This window comes from Rhinolophus sinicus, linkage group LG05, assembly GCF_036562045.2.
Source record: "Rhinolophus sinicus isolate RSC01 linkage group LG05, ASM3656204v1, whole genome shotgun sequence".
NCBI lineage: Eukaryota > Metazoa > Chordata > Mammalia > Chiroptera > Rhinolophidae > Rhinolophus > Rhinolophus sinicus.
This window is the reverse complement of record NC_133755.1, coordinates 87,936,571-87,956,160: the sequence shown is the minus strand read 5'-3', so window position 1 is coordinate 87,956,160 and position 19,590 is coordinate 87,936,571. Positions and strand designations below refer to the sequence as shown.

Genomic DNA, 19,590 nt, shown 5'->3' with positions numbered 1-19,590 from the left:
TCCCCAATAAAATCTTAAAAATAAAAAAAAAAAGAAAAAAGAAAAAGAAAGAAAGTATAAATAACTCCCCAAACTCAACAACAAAAAAAACAAACAGCCTAATTTTTAAAAAATGGGCAAAAGATTTGAACACACTTGTTGCCCAAAAGAGATATAAGGAGCTAAATGAGCACATGAAAAGATGCTCAGCATCATTTGTCGTTAGAGAACCCAGGTTAAAACCCCAATGAAATACCACTATACACCTATCAAAATGGTTAAAATGAAAAACTTATCATCTGTACTAAGGCTGGCAAGGACGTGGAGAAACTGGAATTCTCATGTAATGTTACTGGGAATGCAAAATTGTAAGCCACTCTAGAAAAAATATTGCCAGTTTCTTTAAAAAACAAAATGGTATTTACCTGAGATAAATGAAATCTTAAATCCATACAAAGTCTTGTACACAGATGCTTATAGTGTTTTTATTCATAATGGCCCCAAACTGCAACCACACATGCCCTTCATTGGGCAAATGGATAAACAGACTGTGGTACACTCCTGCCATGGCATCTGCTCAGCAAGGAAGAGCAAACTATTAATATATATAACGACATGGATGAGTCTAGAGGCATCAGGCTGAGTGAAAGAAGACAGACAAAAAAAGAGTACGTACTGTATGAATTCACTTGTGTAACATTCTAGAAAATGCACACTAATATATAGTGACAGCAAATCAGTACCTTGTGATGTGGGGTGTGGAGCGCAGGGAGGGGCGGGAGGCAGGGATTCTGAGAAAACATTTGCAGGTAACACACATGTTCATGAGCTCAATCGTGGTAATGGTTTCACTGGGATATACTTATGTCAAATTATATACTTTAAACTTTATATGTTATCATATGTCAATTATGTCTCAAGAAAGCTATTAAATGGACACTTAAAATAATATAAACTGTTTGAAGTAGAAGTTTCCTCAATTTGTCTTCTCTCTTGGCTTAAGCTGCTCTGATAGTTTCTAAACCTGAAAACAAAGTGAAGTTTCTTTTTTTTGTCTTTTTGTTTGTTTATTTGTTTGTTTGTTTTTAAGATTTTATTGGGGAAGGGGAACAGGACTTCATTGGGGAACAGTGTGTACTTCCAGGATTCTTTCCAAGTCAAGGTGCTGTCCCTTCAATCGTACTTGTGGAGGGTGCAGTTCAACTCCAGGTCAGGTTGCTGTTCTTAGTTGCAGGGGGTGCAGCCCACCATCCCTTGCCGGAGTCGAACCGGCAACCTTGTGGTTGAGAAGACGCGCTCCAACCAACTGAACCATCCGGGAGCTCAGCAGCAGCTCAGCTCAAGGTGCCGTGTTCAATTTTAGTTGCAGGGAGCACAGCCCATTGACCCTTGTGGGAGTCGAGGAGTCGAACCGGCAACCTTGTGGTTGAGAGCCCACTGGCCCAGTGGGAATCAAACTGGCAGCCTTTGGTGTTAGGAGCACGGAGGTCCAACTGCCTGAGCCACCAGATGGGCCCCAAAGTGAACTTTCTTGATCTGTGATAATGTGTAATCTTGTACTGTCTCATATGGTTGGCTAAGTGATTCATAACTGCAAAATGCTCAAGGTCAGGCCTCAAATCTTACAGTTTTCTTGCATCCTCCTCCAGTGTCCAGACACAGTGGCAGACACAGAAAAGTTTAGCAAGTCCCTTTTGATGAACCAAGTAAGTGTCTTTTGCACTATTTCACAAATTTGGAAAAGGGGGATTCAAAACAGAAAAGGAAGAATGATTTTTCTCTATTTTTATTCTTTTACTTATCTGGAATATAGCATAGAGGACATAGGAAGAAAAACTACAGCACAAAGTCACTGACAGAATCCTTTATGCAATCTGAGGTACACATACAGATACGCCTGTCCCAGGGTTACACTAGAGAGCTCTGGGTTGAAGGCTGATGAAGACATACCGAGGTGAAAGGCTTGCTGACTGCAATTCAGCTTCATTTCACTCCCTCGCCCTCTTTATTTTGACCAAGAAGGTGGTACTGACCAGAAAAGGAAGGAGAACTCCAGGAGTGCTTGATAAATGACAATGTCCTTTAAGTAACCATCCTCAGTGAGCAGGAGTTCTCTCCACATTGGCCAAAGGGTGGCAATAGGGTGTCTACCTGAACAGGCCAGCAAAAGTGAAAGAGATGGGAAATAGAACTATTATGAGAACCTGGGAGATCTACTGCTCACGGGAGAGAAAAGGGCCAGAATTATTCATTATAATGGCGGGTAAAGTTGATAATCTTTGATTTCTGCCACGGGAACTCTCTACTGCCTGCAGAAATATGTCTGTTGTAGAAAATTATATTGCCCTGGGCTTTACTTTTGTAGATTATGTGGGCATAAGTGGTGACAGAGAACATCCAGAAACAGTGCATGAATACACGGGACACCAAGCCAAACCAGCGCATGACTCTGACCTCCCCAATGCTGGTGTCATTGTCGGTAAGGATTTGTAGTACGATGTTCACAGTTTCATAGAAGAAGATCCAGGTGATGTAGATCACCAAGCCCCTGCACATCTGGGCGTGTACTGAGGATATGAGCAAGCAGCTGATGATGCTGGTGATGCAAGACAGGAAGAGGACGATATTCAAACTCCAACAGATGAGGAACTGACGTATCAGGAGAATTACGCTCTTGTTCCATTGGTTAACCTCAGTGCAATTGCTGCTCCTCAGTGGCTTCTGTTCGAAGATGACGTACATGTCAGTGGCTACGATGGTAAAAACCCCTGCTAACACGGTGCCTGTTTTGGCCGTCATCCCACACCAGTGTTTCTGTCTCATGCTGAGAGTTCCTGTGGAGACAAACAATATAAGGGGGAATTCTGGTTCCTATCCATGTGGTAAATTAAATTACCAGGGTGTCTGCCTCCAGTCCTAAAGGAGAAATGACAGAGAGAAATATGAAACCAGGAAATAACTGTAGGAAGACAGAAAACTGTTTACAATTGAATGGGAGTGGGAGTGGGGAGGAGGGAGGATGCAGTCTGGTGGCAGCGAGCAGATCAATTACAGGAGTGGTTCTCAACTCGTCTTCACATTAAAATCACTGAAAGTAAGAGGCCCAGGCCCTATCTCAGACCAATTAGAACATTTTCTAGGTGGGTCCCAAATATCAGAATTTTTCAAAACTTCCTAGTGATTTTCATATGTAGCCAGGATTGGAAAACACTGAGCAGAAAAAGGTAGTTTAAATGATCTTTCCTAGCTTTGCCTTGGGCGACCATTGCTGCCCCCTCATGGGGAAAATTGGCAGCACTTGTTCAACCTTGACTGCAGGTCTCCTTAGGAGAAAAATCTGGGCAGCAGGATAGCCCTGCTGGGGTGAGGAGCTGATGAAAACAGGGGGCTTTGAGTAATCACTCCTCCACTACAAATCAAAACTTAAGGAACATAACGAAATGTGTACTTTATGGAAAATTGAAAGCCTTAGGATAGAAAAGCCTTGTAATAGAAAAGGAAAATCAGTAATGAGCTAAGTGTTCAACTCAAGAAGTTAGGGAAAAACAACAACAACAATAAGAACAACAAAAAATAGAAGGGAGAAAATAAGTAGAACAGAAAACAATGGAAGGAAACTTTTTAAAAACTAGAGGATTTCTGATTGGTTAGGTTTTGGGGGCCAACTTGCTGCTAAAAACAACTAAAAATGCTGGATAAAATAGTTTTAAAATATTCTTAAGAGCAGAGAAGTGCTGACAAGGTAGGAGGTAAGAGGTAGAAAGCCAAAGTCCATAGGAGTTTAAGAACTGGGACAAGCAAGAAAGCACGGAAATCAATTTTGCTCTGAGGATATTTGCCAATCTTGCCAAACTTGAATTTCATTTATGAGTGGGTTCTGCAGAGTAAGAACAAATGAAATCAAAGCTCAGCGTCTGCCAAGATGGGTAATCTGTTTGAAGGCCTTCCCTATATTGGTCATTGACCCCCCTCCCCCCAAAGTGATATGATTGAAGGTGAATAAGAAGTAAACCTGCCCTCACAGCTTTCTCCCAAAGAGGTTCCAAGGAAAGTTAACTTAGCAGTACACTGAATTTATGGGGGGAGGGAAACTCTCCTTGAGACATTATGATCATAGCTAGTCTTTTCGTGGATTTGTAGCCTAAATGACATGAATCATTCAAAACACTTTTTTAAGTCATAAGTCTAGTTTAAAGTCGCCCTAAACTGGAAGTGTCTCTAAGTGCCGGCAAAAGCAAACTCACATCCTCTCTGGAAGAATGCATCTTTGTCTTGGTCCTCAAAGAATCTCCATTAGAAATTTTACAGAGACAGTGACTAGTACATAGTAAAAAATAACAAAGCAAACAAGGAGCAAGGCACTGTGAGTGAGAACCAACAGAAATAACACAATAGAAACACAACTGCAAGAATATAGATTATGAAACAATTATAATTGCTACTTTTTTTGCATTACTTTCTAATTTTATTTTTAATTGTGGTAAAATACACATACCATAATATTTACCATCTTAACCATTTTTACGTGTACAGTTCAACAGTGTTAATTATATTCACATTGTTGTGCAGCCAATCTCCAGAACTTTTTCTTCTTGCAAAACTAAAATTCTATACTCATTAAACAATTCCCTATTTCCCCTTCCCTCCAGCCTCTGGCAATCACCATTCTAGTTTCTGATTCAATGAATTTTACTACTTTGGATATGATATATGATAAATCTGGTATGATATATTCAGAGTAGTAAAGTAGGATAATACAGTATTTGTCTTTTTGCGACTGGTTTGTTTCCCCTAGCATAATGTCCTCAGGTTCACCTACATTGTAGCATGTGTCATACTTTCCTTTGATTACTGCATTTAAATAAATTTAAAAGATAATATTGAAAACTACGTAGGAATAGGAAACCATAGAAAATAACCTAATGTGTTTCAAAGAGAATCAGATAGAATTTCTAGAAATAGAAAACTCGATATCTGAAATTAAAAATACAGTAGGCATTGGGTAAAAGATTGGACGCAGATGAAGTGATAATTACTTAACCAGAGGATAAATCGAAAGAAATTATCCAGAATGTAGCACAGAGAAATGAAAAGATTAAAAATATGGATGAGAAGTTAAGAGACAAAAATGATATAATAAGATGTTCTGATTCAGAGAGAGTGAGAGAGAAGGAAGGAGGGAGGAAAGAGAATTGGGTAGCATATTTGAAGAGATAATAGCTAAGGATTTGCACAACTGAAAAACATGTCTACGCAGATTCAAGAATCCTGATTGCTAGTAGGATGAATAAGAGGAAATCTACACCTAGACATTTGGTACTCATTCTGTTGAACACCAAATACTAAAATACATTCTCAAAATGCAGCTGAGGGGCCGGCCCGGTGGCTCAGGCGGTTGGAGCTCCGTGCTCCTAACTCCGAAGGTTGCCGGTTTGATTCCCACATGGGCCAGTGGGCTCTCAACCACAAGGTTGCCAGTTCAACTCCTCGACTCCCGCAAGGGATGGTGGGCTCTGCCCCCTGCAACTAGCAATGGCAACTGGACCCGGAGCTGAGCTGCACCCTCCACAACTAAGACTGAAAGAACAACAACTTGAAGCTGAACAGCACCCTCCACAACTGAGATTGAAAAGGACAACACTTGACTTGGAAAAAAAGGCCTGGAAGTACACAGTGTTCCCCAATAAAGTCCTGTTCTCCTTCCCCAATAAAATCTTTAAAAAAAACAATATGCAGCTGAGGGTATTTTTATTCATGAGAGCAACGATTAGGCTTCTAAAGGAAACCAAAATCCAGTGGAATTATAAACGTGCTAAAAGAAAATAACTGCCAACCTAGGACTCACTATACACCCAGCTAAATTATTTCTCTAAATTGAAAGCATGTTGTATATTAATACTTTTGTAAAATTCAATACAACTAAAACTTAATATATTGTTTGGCCTACATGTATATGTAGATTAAAGTTTATTTAAAAATTAAGGAAATAATAAACATAAAATGAGATAGTGCTTACCTTTGAAGTGCAGGGTTTGGGATAGAGAAGGGGCATATAGATAAATGTGAATAATAGTTAGTCTTCCATTCCTTGGGTTGAATGAGGGCAGTTAGAAGTGCTCAGTATAGTATAAAAAACACACAAATAAATTGGTAAATAAAAGTTGGCCATGGAAATCCCATGTACATATTGGAAGAATTAATATTGTTAAAATTTAGTACTACCGAAAGTCATTTATTGCCTTGTTTACCTACTTGGCATGCTACAAATTGGATAGCTACTACTAAATATATTTTCCATTATGCAATCCCTATCAATATTCCAATTGCATTTTTTATATTAATAGAAAAAAACACTGCTAAAATTTATGTGGAACCACAAAAAAATCAAAATAGCCAAAGAAATCCTGAGAAAAAAGAACAAAGCGGAGGCATTACACATCCTGATTTCAGACTATATTGTAAAGCTTATATTTATCAAAACAATACTGATATAAAAACAGACAAATAGATCAATGAAAAGAATCAAGAGCCGAGAAATAAACCCAACATATATGGTCAAGTAATATTTGACAAGGGACCCAAGAATAGAAAAGAAAGTCACTTCAATAAATAGTGCTGGATAATTGGATATTCAAATGCAAAAGAATAAAACTGAACCCCTTACACCACTCACAAAGATCAACTCAAAATGGATTAAAGACTTAAATGTAAGACCTCAAATCATGAAACTCCTAGAAAGATAAACATAGGAATAAAGCTCCTTGACATAGGTCTTGGTAATGACTTTTTGGATATGACACCTAAAGCACAAGCAACAAAATAAAAAATAAACAAGTGGGACTACATCAAACTAAAAGGCTTCTGCACAGCAAAAGAAACCATTAACAAAGTGAAAAGACAAGGTTTGGAATGGAAATATATGTTCACAAAACATAAATCTGATAAGGAGTTAATATTTAAAATACGTAAAGAAATCATACAACTCAATAGCAAAAAACAAATAACCAATTTAAAAAATGGGCAAAGGACTTGAATAGACATTTCTCCAAAAAAGACATACCAACAGGCATTATGACTTTGAAGGCATTATGCTAAGTGAAATAAGTCAGATAGACCCAGACAAATACTGTGTGATCTCACTTACATGTGGAATCTTAAAAAAAGAAAAGAAAAAAAGAAAGAAAAAGACAAAAGAAGGAAAAGAGGAACCAACCAAACTGATAGAAAAAGAGATCAGACTTGTGGTTACCAGAGGTGAAGGGTGAGGGAAGAGGGAATTGGATGAGGGTGGTCAAATGGTACAAAATTCCAGTTATAAGATAAGTAAGTACTAGGGATGTAATGTACAACATAATCACTATAGCTAACAATGCTGCATGATGTATAGGAAAGTTGTTAAGAGAATAAATCCTAAGAGTTATCATAAGGAGAAAAAATTTTACCTCGTTTCTTTTTTTCTTTCTTTTCTTTTTATTGTATCTATACACCGTGTTTCCCTGAAAATAAAACCGGGTCTTATATTAAGTTTTGCTCCAAAAGATGTATTAGGGCTGATGTTCAGGGGATGTCATCCTGAAAAATCATGCTATGACTTATTTTCCAGTTATGTCTTATTTTTGGGGAAACACGGTAAGAAGATGGATGTTAGCTGAAACTATTGTAGTAATCATTTTGCAATATATGTGAATCAAACCATCCTGCTGTACACCTTAAACTTATACAATGATCTATGTCAATTATTTCTCAATAAAACTGGAAAAAATGCTGTGGAGAATAAAATTTAAGTTAATAAGCCTCAATAATTAGGAATTTACCACCAAAACTAAGGTAATAAGGCTGAAAGATTTAATAATAAGGCTGAAATATAAATGATAAATAGATTGTCTTACAGCCAGAAAGCAAAGTTCCATGGGAACCGTGATGGTCATATGAATATCACCCCAAGAATAAGAACTAAAACACTCTGGAGTGAAGGTGCAGCAAGAAGGCTGGCTGCCATGCCAGTATCTCCTGCTATGTATCTGAATAGATTATCTGTGTAAATATAAAGGGTGCTATTGACCTGGTTTACCCACGTGGCATGCTACAAATTGGATAACTACCATTGAATATATTTCCCATTATGCAAATAGATTTTCTTGCTCATCATTTAATCTCTAGTGATTAGTAAAAAAAAAAATCACTATTCGTTTTGATTGGCTTTCTTGCAGTGTTTTTTTCTACATAAAAAAAATTCACTTAGCACCCTTTCATACATTTATTCACAGATATGGGGTGTATGATGTACATTAATGTTGGTTTTAATAAAAATTAATTAAATCAACAAATAAATTAGTTAATAAAAGTGGACCATGCATTCCATTAATGATGTCTGTTTTTTATGGCATGGGATTATGAGTAATCCAATTCAGGATACCTGAGTTCCCTAAGGAGAAACAAGGATGGAAAAAGACAAACCAAACTTTCAGTTATAAAATAAATAAATACTAGTCTCACAACAAATGTCCCTGTGGTGTAATTGACCCTGCTGTGTTTACTGACTCTTACCCACTTGAAACAGACGGCAAACTTCCTCCTTCTATTCTAAAATGCGCATTAAAATTTTGGGGTTCCAGTTCCGGAAAAATGGCGGTGTGAGGTGAGCCTCTGTAAAGCTCCCCTGGAATTTTGAAAGAATCGAACAATAAAAACTCCACAAAGGACTCCCTGCACAGCAGACAGGCCAGACGAAGAGGCCCACTACCTACTGAAATCACCTACAGGTGGGAGATTCGCCGAGTGGGGAGAGGAGGAAAGGGAGAAGTGCGCGGAGACGGAGCCACGCGGTGCAGGACGCAGACCTAGCTCAGTGCTCCGAGCTCGCTGCTTCCCGGAACTACCGCAGCTGCGGGAGATCTGACTGCTAGGGCTCCGCCAGGGCTCCACAGGGCTGAGGGGACAGCATATAACATGGCTGAACCCAACTCTCACGGCAGAGACCTCAGAGAAAAGACTGAGGGAAAAAGGCTGAAAACTGTGGTTTAAGTCCTCACTGCAGAGCAGAGAACGGAGCCTTAGGCACTGAGACTAGCCGCCCCCTCCCTCCCCTCCCAGAGCTCGCCCCGTCCCCACCTGCCTGGTGCTAGAAGCGAAACAGTAGCAGTGTCAGATCAAAACAACAGAAAATTTGCTATATTTGAGAACTGTGGCCCACAGACACAAATTCACAGCCCAACTAGTTCCGGCAAAGGGGAGAGAGCTGTGGAAGCAGAACCGGTTGTGGTGGTGGTCGCAGCCATTGCTCTGGGTGACCTCTCACAACTCACCCCGCCCCAGACCCCACCTATCTGGGCGGACCCCTGCAGAAGTAAACAGAACTGCTGAAACTTATGGGCTCTGAATCAGGAGCTGGAAGAGCTTTGCAACAACAAAAGCTCTCCGCATACCCACCGGGACACTGCGCCCTGTGACCTAGACGAACTATTAACAGAGGAGAAGCCCGTCTCCCAGGGAATCCTCCCATTGTGTGAGAAGTTGGAATAGTGCAGAGAAAACATAGCACTACCATGTGGGAGAAGAAAAATAAGTTGCAGTTGGAGAAATAATAAAACATTCTACCAACAAGTACTGGCAAACAAAAGAAAGACCGCTTTCTATCAACCTGTTGCAGAAGTCACTCCTGTAGATGTCTAGGAAGAGAAATAGTAAACCAGGAATCGCCATGAATAACCAAAGCAACAAGATAGCTCAGAAAGAAAGTGAAAAATCTCCAGAGAAGGCACTTAAAGATACAGAAATATGTGACTTAAATGACAGAGAATTCAAGATTGCAGTTCTGAAAAAACTCAACGAGATACAAGAAAACACAGATAGGCAGTTAAATGAACTCAGAAACTCAATTAAAGAACAGCATGAGCATTTTACGAAAGAGATTGAAATTTTAAAAAAGAACCAAATAGAATTTCTGGAGATTAAGACCTCAATAGAAGAAATTAAGAATGAAATAACCAGCTTAGGTAGTAGAGTTGACCAGATGGAGGAAAGAATCAGTGACATCGAAGATAGAAACCTGGAAATGACACAGATAGAAGAAGAAAGAGACTTGAGACTTAAACGAAATGAAAGAACTCTACAAGAACTTTCAGACTCCATCAGAAAGAGCAATATAAGAATAATGGGCATACCAGAAGGAGAAGAAAGAGAGAAGGGAACAGAGAATATATTCAAACAAATTGTCGATGAGAACTTCCCAAATTTGTGGACAGAACTGGACCCTCGAATCCAAGAAGCAAATAGAACACCTAGTTACCTCAATCCCAACAAGCCTTCTCCAAGGCACATTGTATTGAAGCTGTCTAAAATCAACGACAAAGAAAGAATCCTCAAGGCAGCCAGGGAAAAGAAGACGGTAACTTACAAAGGAAAGCCCATTAGATTATCATCAGGTTTTTCAGCAGAAACTCTACAAGCCAGGAGGGAGTGGAACCAAATATTCAAACTATTGAAAGAGAGAAATCATGAGCCAAGAATAATATATCCAGCAAAGATATCCTTTAGATATGAAGGAGGAATAAAGACCTTTCCAGACATACAGAAGCTGAGGGAATTTTCTAATACACGACCTGCACTACAAGAAATATTAAAGGAGGCTATTCGACCACCATCAACAGGGACAATTTGTGGCAACCACAACTCAAAAAGGGGGAGAGTAAAGGCCTGAACCGGAATATGGGAATGGAGAAAGTAAGCGTGCTGAAGAAAATGGAATACTCTAAATATCAAACTTTCTTTTACATAAACTTAAGGGTAACCACTCAAAAAAAATCCAGAACTGAAATATATACTGAAATAAAAGAAGAAAAAGAGGGAAACATCATAGAATACCACCACACAGAAATAATAGACAACAACGAAAAGGCAAAGAAACAATGGAGACACAGCCTTACCAGAAAACTAAAGATAGAATGACAGGAATTCCTCACATATCAATAATCACCCTAAATGTAAATGGACTGAACTCACCAATAAAAAGGCACAGAGTAGCAGATTGGATCAAAAAACTAAACCCAACCATATGCTGTCTCCAAGAGACACATCTCAGCTACACGGACAAGCATAGACTCAAAGTGAAAGGGTGGAAATTGACACTCCAAGCAAATGGTGCCCAGAGAAAATCAGGTGTAGCCATAATGATATCAGATGAAACAGACTTCAAGGTGAAAAAGATAACAAGAGACAAAGATGGACATTTCATAATGGTGAAGGGGACTGTACAACAAGAAGACATAACAGTCATCAATATTTATGCCCCCAATCAGGGAGCACCGAAATACACCAAGCAACCACTAACAGAACTAAAGGGAGAAATTGACCAAAACACAATTATACTAGGGGACTTAAATACATCATTGACAGCTATGGATAGATCATCCAAACAGAAAATAAATAACGAAATAGTAGCCCTATGTGACACATTAGAAGAAATGGACATAATTGACATTTATAGAGCACTTCATCCTAAAACATCAGACTATACATTCTTTTCTAGTGTACATGGAACATTCTCAAAATAGACCATATATTGGGACATAAAATCAGTCTCAACAAATTTAAGAAGATTGAAATCATACCATGCATATTCTCTGATCACAAGGCTTTGAAATTGGATATCAACTGTAAAAAGAAAGCGGGAAAAAACACAAATACATGGAGACTAAACAACATACTTTTAAAGAAGGACTGGGTCAAAGAAGAAATTAGAAGAGAGATCAAAAGATACATAGAAACAAATGACAATGAAAATACATCCTACCAAAATTTTTGGGATGCAGCGAAAGCAGTTTTAAGAGGGAAATTTATCTCATTACAGGCCTATCTCAAGAAACAAGAAAACTCCCAAATAAATAACCTCATGTTACACCTTAAAGAACTAGAAAAAGAAGAACAAGTAAAACCCAAGGTCAGCAGAAGAAAGGAAATAACAAAAATTAGAGCAGAACTAAATGAAATAGAGAACAAAAAGACAATAGAAAAAATTGATGTGACAAAGAGCTGGTTCTTTGAGAAGATTAACAAAATTGACAAACCCTTGGCTAGACTCACAAAGATAAAAAGAGAGAAGACACTGATTAACAAAATCAGAAATGTAAAAGGGGAAGTTATCACGGACACCACAGAAATACAAAGGATCATCCAAGAATACTATGAAGGACTATATGCCACCAAATTCAACAACCTAGAAGAAATGGATAAGTTCTTAGAAACATATAGCCTTCCAAGGCTGAACCATGAAGAACTGGAAAATCTAAACAGACCGATCACCAGTAACGAAATTGAATCAGTCATCCAAAACCTTCCCAAAAGCAAAAGTCCGGGACCAGGTGGCTTCACTAGTGAATTCTACCAAACCTTCAAAGAGGATCTAATACCAATCCTGCTCAAACTCTTCCAAAAAATTGAAGAAGAAACAGTACTCCCCAACTCATTTTATGAGGCCAACGTTACCCTGATACCAAAACCTAGTAAGGACAGCACAAAAAAAGAAAACTACAGACCAATATTTCTGATGAATACCGATGCAAAAATCCTAAATAAAATTCTAGCAAATCGAATACAACAATGCATTAAAAAGATTATTCATCACGACCAAGTGGGGTTCATCCCCGGGGCACAAGGATGGTTCAACATACGCAAATCCATCAATGTGATACATCACATAAACAAAATAAAGGACAAAAATCATATGATTATATCAATTGATGCAGAAAAAGCATTTGACAAGATACAACATCCATTTATGATTAAAACACTTAATAAAATAGGTATAGAAGGAAAATACCTTAACATAATAAAGGCCATATATGACAAGCCCTCTGCTAATCTCATAATTAATGGAGAAAAACTGAAGCCCTTTGCTCTACGTTCAGGAACACGACAAGGATGTCCTCTATCACCTCTGCTTTTCAACATCGTGTTGGAAGTCCTTGCCAGAGCAATCAGGCAAGAGAAAGAAATAAAAGGCATCCAAGTTGGGAATGAAGAAGTTAAATTATCACTCTTTGCAGATGACATGATGCTATATATAGAAAACCCTAAAGACTCCACCAAAAAGCTATTAGAAACAATCAACGAATACAGTAAAGTTGCCGGCTACAAAATCAATGCACAAAAGTCCATTGCCTTCCTATATACTAACAATGAAATCTCAGAAAAAGAAATACAAAAAACAATTCCTTTTGCAATTGCAACAAAAAGAATAAAATACCTAGGAATAAACTTAACCAAGGATGTGAAAGACCTATATGCTGAAAACTATAAGACTTTTTTGAAAGAAATTGAAGAAGACACAAAGAAATGGAAAGACATTCCGTGCTCATGGATTGGAAGAATCAACATAGTTAAAATGGCCATATTACCCAAAGCAATATACAGATTCAATGCAATCCCCATCAAAATCCCAATGGCATATTTTAAAGAAATAGAACAAAAAATCATCAGATTTGTTTGGAACCACAAAAGACCCCGAATAGCCAAAGCAATCTTAAGAAAAAAGAACTATAATGGAGGTATCACACTTCCTGACTTTGGCTTGTGCTACATGGCTACAATAATCAAAACAGCATGGTATTGGCAGAAAAACAGACACATAGACCAATGGAATAGAATTGAGAACCCAGAAATAAAACCACATAAATATGGACAGATAATTTTTGACAAAGAAGCTAAAAACATACAATGGAGCAAAGACAGCCTCTTCAATAAATGGTGCTGGGAGAATTGGATAGCCACGTGCAAAAGAATGAAACTGGACTGCTATTTGTCACCATATACCAAAGTTAATTCAAAATGGATCAAAGACTTAAGCATAAGACCTGACACAATAAACTGCATAGAAGAAAACATAGGTACTAAAGTTATGGACCTTGGGTTCAAAGAGCATTTTATGAATTTGACTCCAAAGGCAATGGAAGTAAAAGCTAAAATAAACGAATGGGACTATATGAAACTTAAAAGCTTCTGCACAGCAAAAGAAATTGACAAAATAAAGAGGCCACCAACTGAATGGGAGAAGATTTTTGCAAACAGTGCCTCCGATAAGGGGCTAGTATCCAGAATATACAAGGAACTCATGCAACTCAACAACAAAAAAACAAACAACCCAATTGAAAAATGGGCAGAGGACTTGAAGAGACATTTCTCCAAAGAGGACATACAAATGGCAAATAGACATATGAAGAAATGCTCAACATCACTAATCATCAGAGAAATGCAAATCAAAACCACAATGAGATATCACCTCACCCCAGTCAGAATGGCTATCATCAACAAGACAAATAGTAACAAATGTTGGAGAGGCTGTGGAGAAAAAGGAACCCTCATACACTGTTGGTGGGAATGCAGACTGGTGCAGCCGTTATGGAAGGCAGTGTGGAGGTTCCTCAAAGAATTATGAATAGAATTGCCATATGACCCAGCAATCCCTCTCCTGGGTATCTACCCAAAAAATCTGAAAACATTTAGAGATAAAGACACGTGTGCTCCAATGTTCATTGCAGCTTTGTTTACGGTGGCCAAGACATGGAACCAACCTAAATATCCTTCGATAGATGAATGGATAAAGAAGTTGTGGTATATATACACAATGGAATACTATTCGGCAGTAAGAAAAGATGATATAGGAACATTTGTGACAACATGGATGGATCTTGAGAGTGTAATGCTGAGCGAAATAAGTCAGACAGAAAAAGCAGAGAACCATGTGATTTCACTGATATGTGGTATATAAACCAAAAGCAACAAAAGAACAAGACAAACAAATGAGAAACAGAAACTCATAGACACAGACAATAGTTTAGTGGTTGCCAGAGGGTAAGGGGGGGGGTGGGGGTGGGAGATGAGGGTAAGGGGATCAAATATATGGTGATGGAAGGAGAACTGACTCTGGGTGGTGAACACACAATGGGATTTATAGATGATGTAATACAGAATTGTACACCTGAAATCTATGTAATTTTACTAACAATTGTCACCCCAATAAATTTAATAAAATTTAAAAAAGTTGCTGGGCTGGTCCTCCTTGGAGCTGCGGTCACTGGAGCTGTGCTGTGGAGGAGGAAGCGCTCAGGTAGGGAAGGGGCGGGGACTGAGGTGTCTTGTCCCACTGGGGGGTTTTAAGCCCCAGGTGGACATGTGTCCTGCCTCGTTAGTGGGAAGGACCATCCACACACGTGTGCTTTCCCTGTCTGGGGCCCTATTTGTTAACACTTTATTAATGCACATGTGAAAATGAGGGACAGGTTTATCACCTTGGTGATTCTGGTGATGGAGACCTGATTCTCCATAGTCACAGGTCAGAGCGGAAGGTCCCTGCTGAGGACAGAACTCCAGGAGGGTGGTGGCTCCAGTCCCCCCATATGTACTTTCCACAGGTTTCCTGATTATGCCAGGGTGGGTCTGCATCACAGTTCTGGAAACTCTCTGGGGTCCAGGACTAGGTGATTCCTTTAGGACCTCATGGCCCTGCCTCCTTCCTGGCTTTTCATGTGATGTTTTCTTCCCACAGGTGGAAAAGGAGGGAACTATGCTCAGGCTGCAGGTGAGTATGGAGGAGGGTGATCCCTGAGACCCTTGGGATAGTGTAGATGGAAGCCCTTGGGGGAGCTCAGCCACCCCCATAATTCCTCCTTTAGCCACATCTGCTGTGAGCTCTGACCACATCCTGTTTTGTTCTCCCCCAGGAGGTGACAGTGCCCAGGGCTCTGATATGTCCCTCACGGCTTCTAAAGGTGAGACTTGGAGGCCTGAAGTGGGGGGGGTGCAGAGGGGACAGGACTGGGTACTGGGGATTCTTAGGGACAGTTTGAGCAGCAGTGGACTATTGAGAATGTCACCACTTACAGCCACTAACCTGAATTTGTTCATGATTATTTTCTTCTACAGCGTGAGACAGCTGCCTTGTGGGGGACTGATGATGCGAGATTTGTTCATGCCCCGCTTTGTGACACGGGAACCTCTGATCTCTCTTTCTGCAAAGGGCATCTGAGTGTGTCTGCATTCCTCTCGCATCATGTGAGGAGGTGGGAGACTGCCCGCCCCCTGCCCTCCATGCCCCCTCCCCACACTGACCGAGTCTCTTCCCTGACCCACTGTCCTGTTCCAGCAGAGGCTGTTTCCATCCCCGCCTTTACTTCATATTACACTGAGCTGCAATTTCTTACTTCCTGTTGAAATAAGAATCTGGATTGAATCTGTTTTTTCATACATTGACATGAAGGGTTGATGGGTTAATTGAAGGAAAAAAAATCCTAAAGTTGGAGAGGAAATAAATGGAAGCACTGAGAACCTCCCAGAATCCGTGTGTTTGCTGTGCTGAGTCTGTTGCAGGTGGAGACAGGAGAGGCTGTGAGGACCGAGCGTGGACGCGGCCTGAGCCCAGTCGGGGCTCAGTGCATTGTGGGCTCTGACGTGGTCACTCCTCGGCAGGGTCACCTCTCTGCCCCTTTGTCCTCGTCCCTTCAGTAGAACCTTGTCCCACCAGGACCTGTGATCACAGGGACTCTAACATCACCCAGATCTGGTCTTGTCAGTGACGGCTTCGTGTGGCCGGGTCACCAAGGCTCAGGCCTGGCCCGGCCGTCGGCCCCTTTTCTAGGTGTTTGTTTGTTGTTTCTATAGAGGAATGTGACTGTGTTTGTTCTTGTTATGCGTCCTGGTCTCATTCTCCTCTGGGTGTCCCCTGTCTGTCAGCAGCAGGAGGTGTTTTGCCTGTCATTGTCCCCACAAGGCCCAGGGGACCCTGCACACAGGAGTATGTGGCTTGAGAGATGAATTTTCAGCTTCATCCAACTCTTTCCTCCTTCTAGGGCTTGATGGTTCTTTCCATCTTTTCCCAAAGTATCAGAGGAACCAGATTCTGGAATGAGCAGAGGAGGGATCCCGTGATTTCTCATGTTAGATAAGTTCCTGCTGGAATTCTGCTCTGCTCGGCCCTCTCTCCCTGCCCTGAGCTCTAGTGGGTGAGCAGGAGGGCAGGTGTGGGAGAAAAGAAGAGGGGAGGGGGGAGAGCAGCACCTGTGAGAAAAGTGGAGGTGGCCCTGATGCCAGTGTGAGGGGATTTGGTGCTGTAGCTGCCACAAAACAGCATTTGACCTGAGGCTACATTTATAAAGATACTGTCCTTAGAACAGGGAGGCTCTGTCACTGACCATTCACTGACATTGGGCGTGTGCCAGATGTGTGACATTTCTACATCTGGGAAACATCACTGAAGCAAAGTCAGAAAAATGGCTGAACTTGGGTAGCGTCTGTTCCAGTGGGAAGAGACAGACTATATCCTATAAGCACAGTAAATGAGGAGGGTGTTTATGTTAGAAGGAGATAAGTGTTGTGGGAAAATGCAGTGGGGAAGGGGATCCAGAGTGTGGGGTGTGGGGACAGGAAAGATGGCTGTTTTGGTTGGGTGCTCAGGGGACCTCAATGGGAAGCTGACCTTGAGGGAAGATGTGAAGGACACGAGGAATTACCACATGAGGTCTGACGTTCTTCCAGGCAGGGAACCTGCAGTTTGAATGCCCTGGGGCAGGAGTGTGTCTGGTTTCTGGGAAGAGCAGGGAGGCCGGTGTGGCTGCAGCAGAGAGTGATGGAGAAGAGACAGGTGCGGCCCGACCACGTGGCCAGGAGGATGGTAGAGGGCAGTGAGCTGTGCTCTGAGTGAGTGGGAGGTACAGGACAGTTAGGAGCAGAAGAGGACATGGTGTGATCTCCTTTTAGAGGACAGCTGGGGCTGCAGTGCTGAGGACAGACTTGGGGGAGCGAGACCATCGGGAAGCTGGAGGAATCTGCAAGGTTCTGGGCTGGACCTGCTGCCACTGGGGGTGAGCGGTGGGAACAGTGGGAGTGGGGTTCTGGGTATGTCCTGAAGGTGGACATTACAGCGTTTCCTAATGAGTCAGTCTGGGATGTGAGAGTCAGGGACACCCAGAATCTCAGAGGATTCAAGCAGATGGATGGAGAGTTTCTGTCAGCAGAGATGTGGGAGACTGGAAGGAGTATATCTGAGGGGTGGGGGTGTCACAGACACTGATTTTAAAGATGCTGGAGCGAGATGTCTGTGAGAAATGTAAGTGAGGTCATCTGACTGGCAGTGGGCAGATGAGTCTAGAGATTAGGGGAAATGTCCGGGCTAGAGAAATGGACTTGGGAGGTGACACATATAAATGATGTTTGAAGCCTTCAGCACAGATGAGGTCACTAAGGGAGTGATGGCCGTAGAAGAGAAAGGAACAGGACTGAACCCTGGACCCCCAGTGCTGTGATCTGATCAGACCACACACCTGTGCAGATGGCACAGTTCTGGTCCCACGTCGATAGGCAGGTAGACCAGTGAGTCCCAAACTTCCCTGGGCGGAATCCCCTGGACATCTTGTTAAGACTCAAAGTCTGGAGCAGAGCAGAGACTCTGGATTCATGAGGAGGTTGGTGCCGCTGCTGGTCTTCAGATCACACTTTTAGTAGCAAGACCGTCACCAGGATTCCCACAGGCTGTGCGTCAGCCTCACCTGCAGGGCTTGTTACAGAAGCGACTCCTGGGCTTGTGTCTGGTTCTCTGAGACGGTGGGTCTGGGAGAGGCCTGAGTGTCTGTAACAAGCCCACAAGCTGTCCTGGGGCTCAGCCAGCTTGGGAACCTCTGAGGTCAGTGATGGGGGTCAGGGTGGGGAATGGTCTTAAATACACTTTTAAAGGTGTTTTTCCTCAGAAAGGGGAGGACATACATCGTCTATTATGAGACGTGATGTTGGGAGGTACATGTCATTCTCTCTACTATGGGGTAGAGTCAGGTGGGCGATTTAGGAGTGGGTCACAGGCCAGTATAGTAAAATCTGTGAATGCTCGTTCCTGAAACTATTCCCCACATTGATTTCTGGGAGCAAACAATGGAATTAATTTTTTTCTAATTTAGACATACACACACACACAGACGCACACACATGAGGCCAGACAATTAAGTTCGGGAACTCATCCTAGAAAAAGTGCTACGTACCTCATTGCTGAATATCACTATGGTCACCTTTGAAGTACTCCCCTTGGGAAGTTATGCACCCATGCCAGAGCCTAGTCCACCCTTCAAAGCAATTTTGGAACTCTTTTTCTGGAATGGCGATCAGAGCTGTCATCATATTACCCCTGATGTCCTGAATGCCATCAAATGTCTTTCTTTCAATGTTTCCTTTATCTTTGAGTAAAGAAAGAAGTCATTGGGGACCAGATCAGGTGAGCAGGGAGGGGGTTTAATTTGTTTACTGGCTAAAAACTCCCTCACAGACAGTGCCAGGTGAGCTAGTGCATTGTTGTGATGCAAGAGCCATGAATTGTCAGTGAAAAGTTCAGGTCATCTAATTTTTTCACGCAGCCTTTTCAGCACTTCCAAATAGTAAACTTGGTTAACTGTCCTGTTTGTCAAGTTGGTACAAATTCATAATGAGTAATCCCTCTGATATCAAAAAAGGTTAGTAACATTGTTCCAACAAGTTCACGAACATAATTGTCCGACCTCACGCGTGCCCGTGTGTGTGTGTGTGTGTGTGTGTGTGTGTGTGTGTGTGTGTGTATGTAAAACATTCTGGCAAAATACT

General features: G+C 41.3%; 1 long non-coding RNA gene and 1 pseudogene across 1 annotated transcript in view; one reads left to right on the top strand and one right to left on the bottom strand.

The window, feature by feature from the left end:
* Window positions 1–16,309, top strand: part of LOC109440036 (patr class I histocompatibility antigen, A-126 alpha chain) — a 221,823-nt gene extending 205,514 nt beyond the window's left edge. Inside the window, exon 8 of the long non-coding RNA XR_012496585.1 lies at window positions 15,898–16,309. This is a non-coding gene — a long non-coding RNA (patr class I histocompatibility antigen, A-126 alpha chain). The remainder of the gene's footprint in view (window positions 1–15,897) is intronic.
* On the bottom strand, window positions 2,066–2,802 carry LOC109439827 (transmembrane protein 217; annotated as a pseudogene).
* Window positions 16,310–19,590: the final 3,281 nt, after the last annotated feature.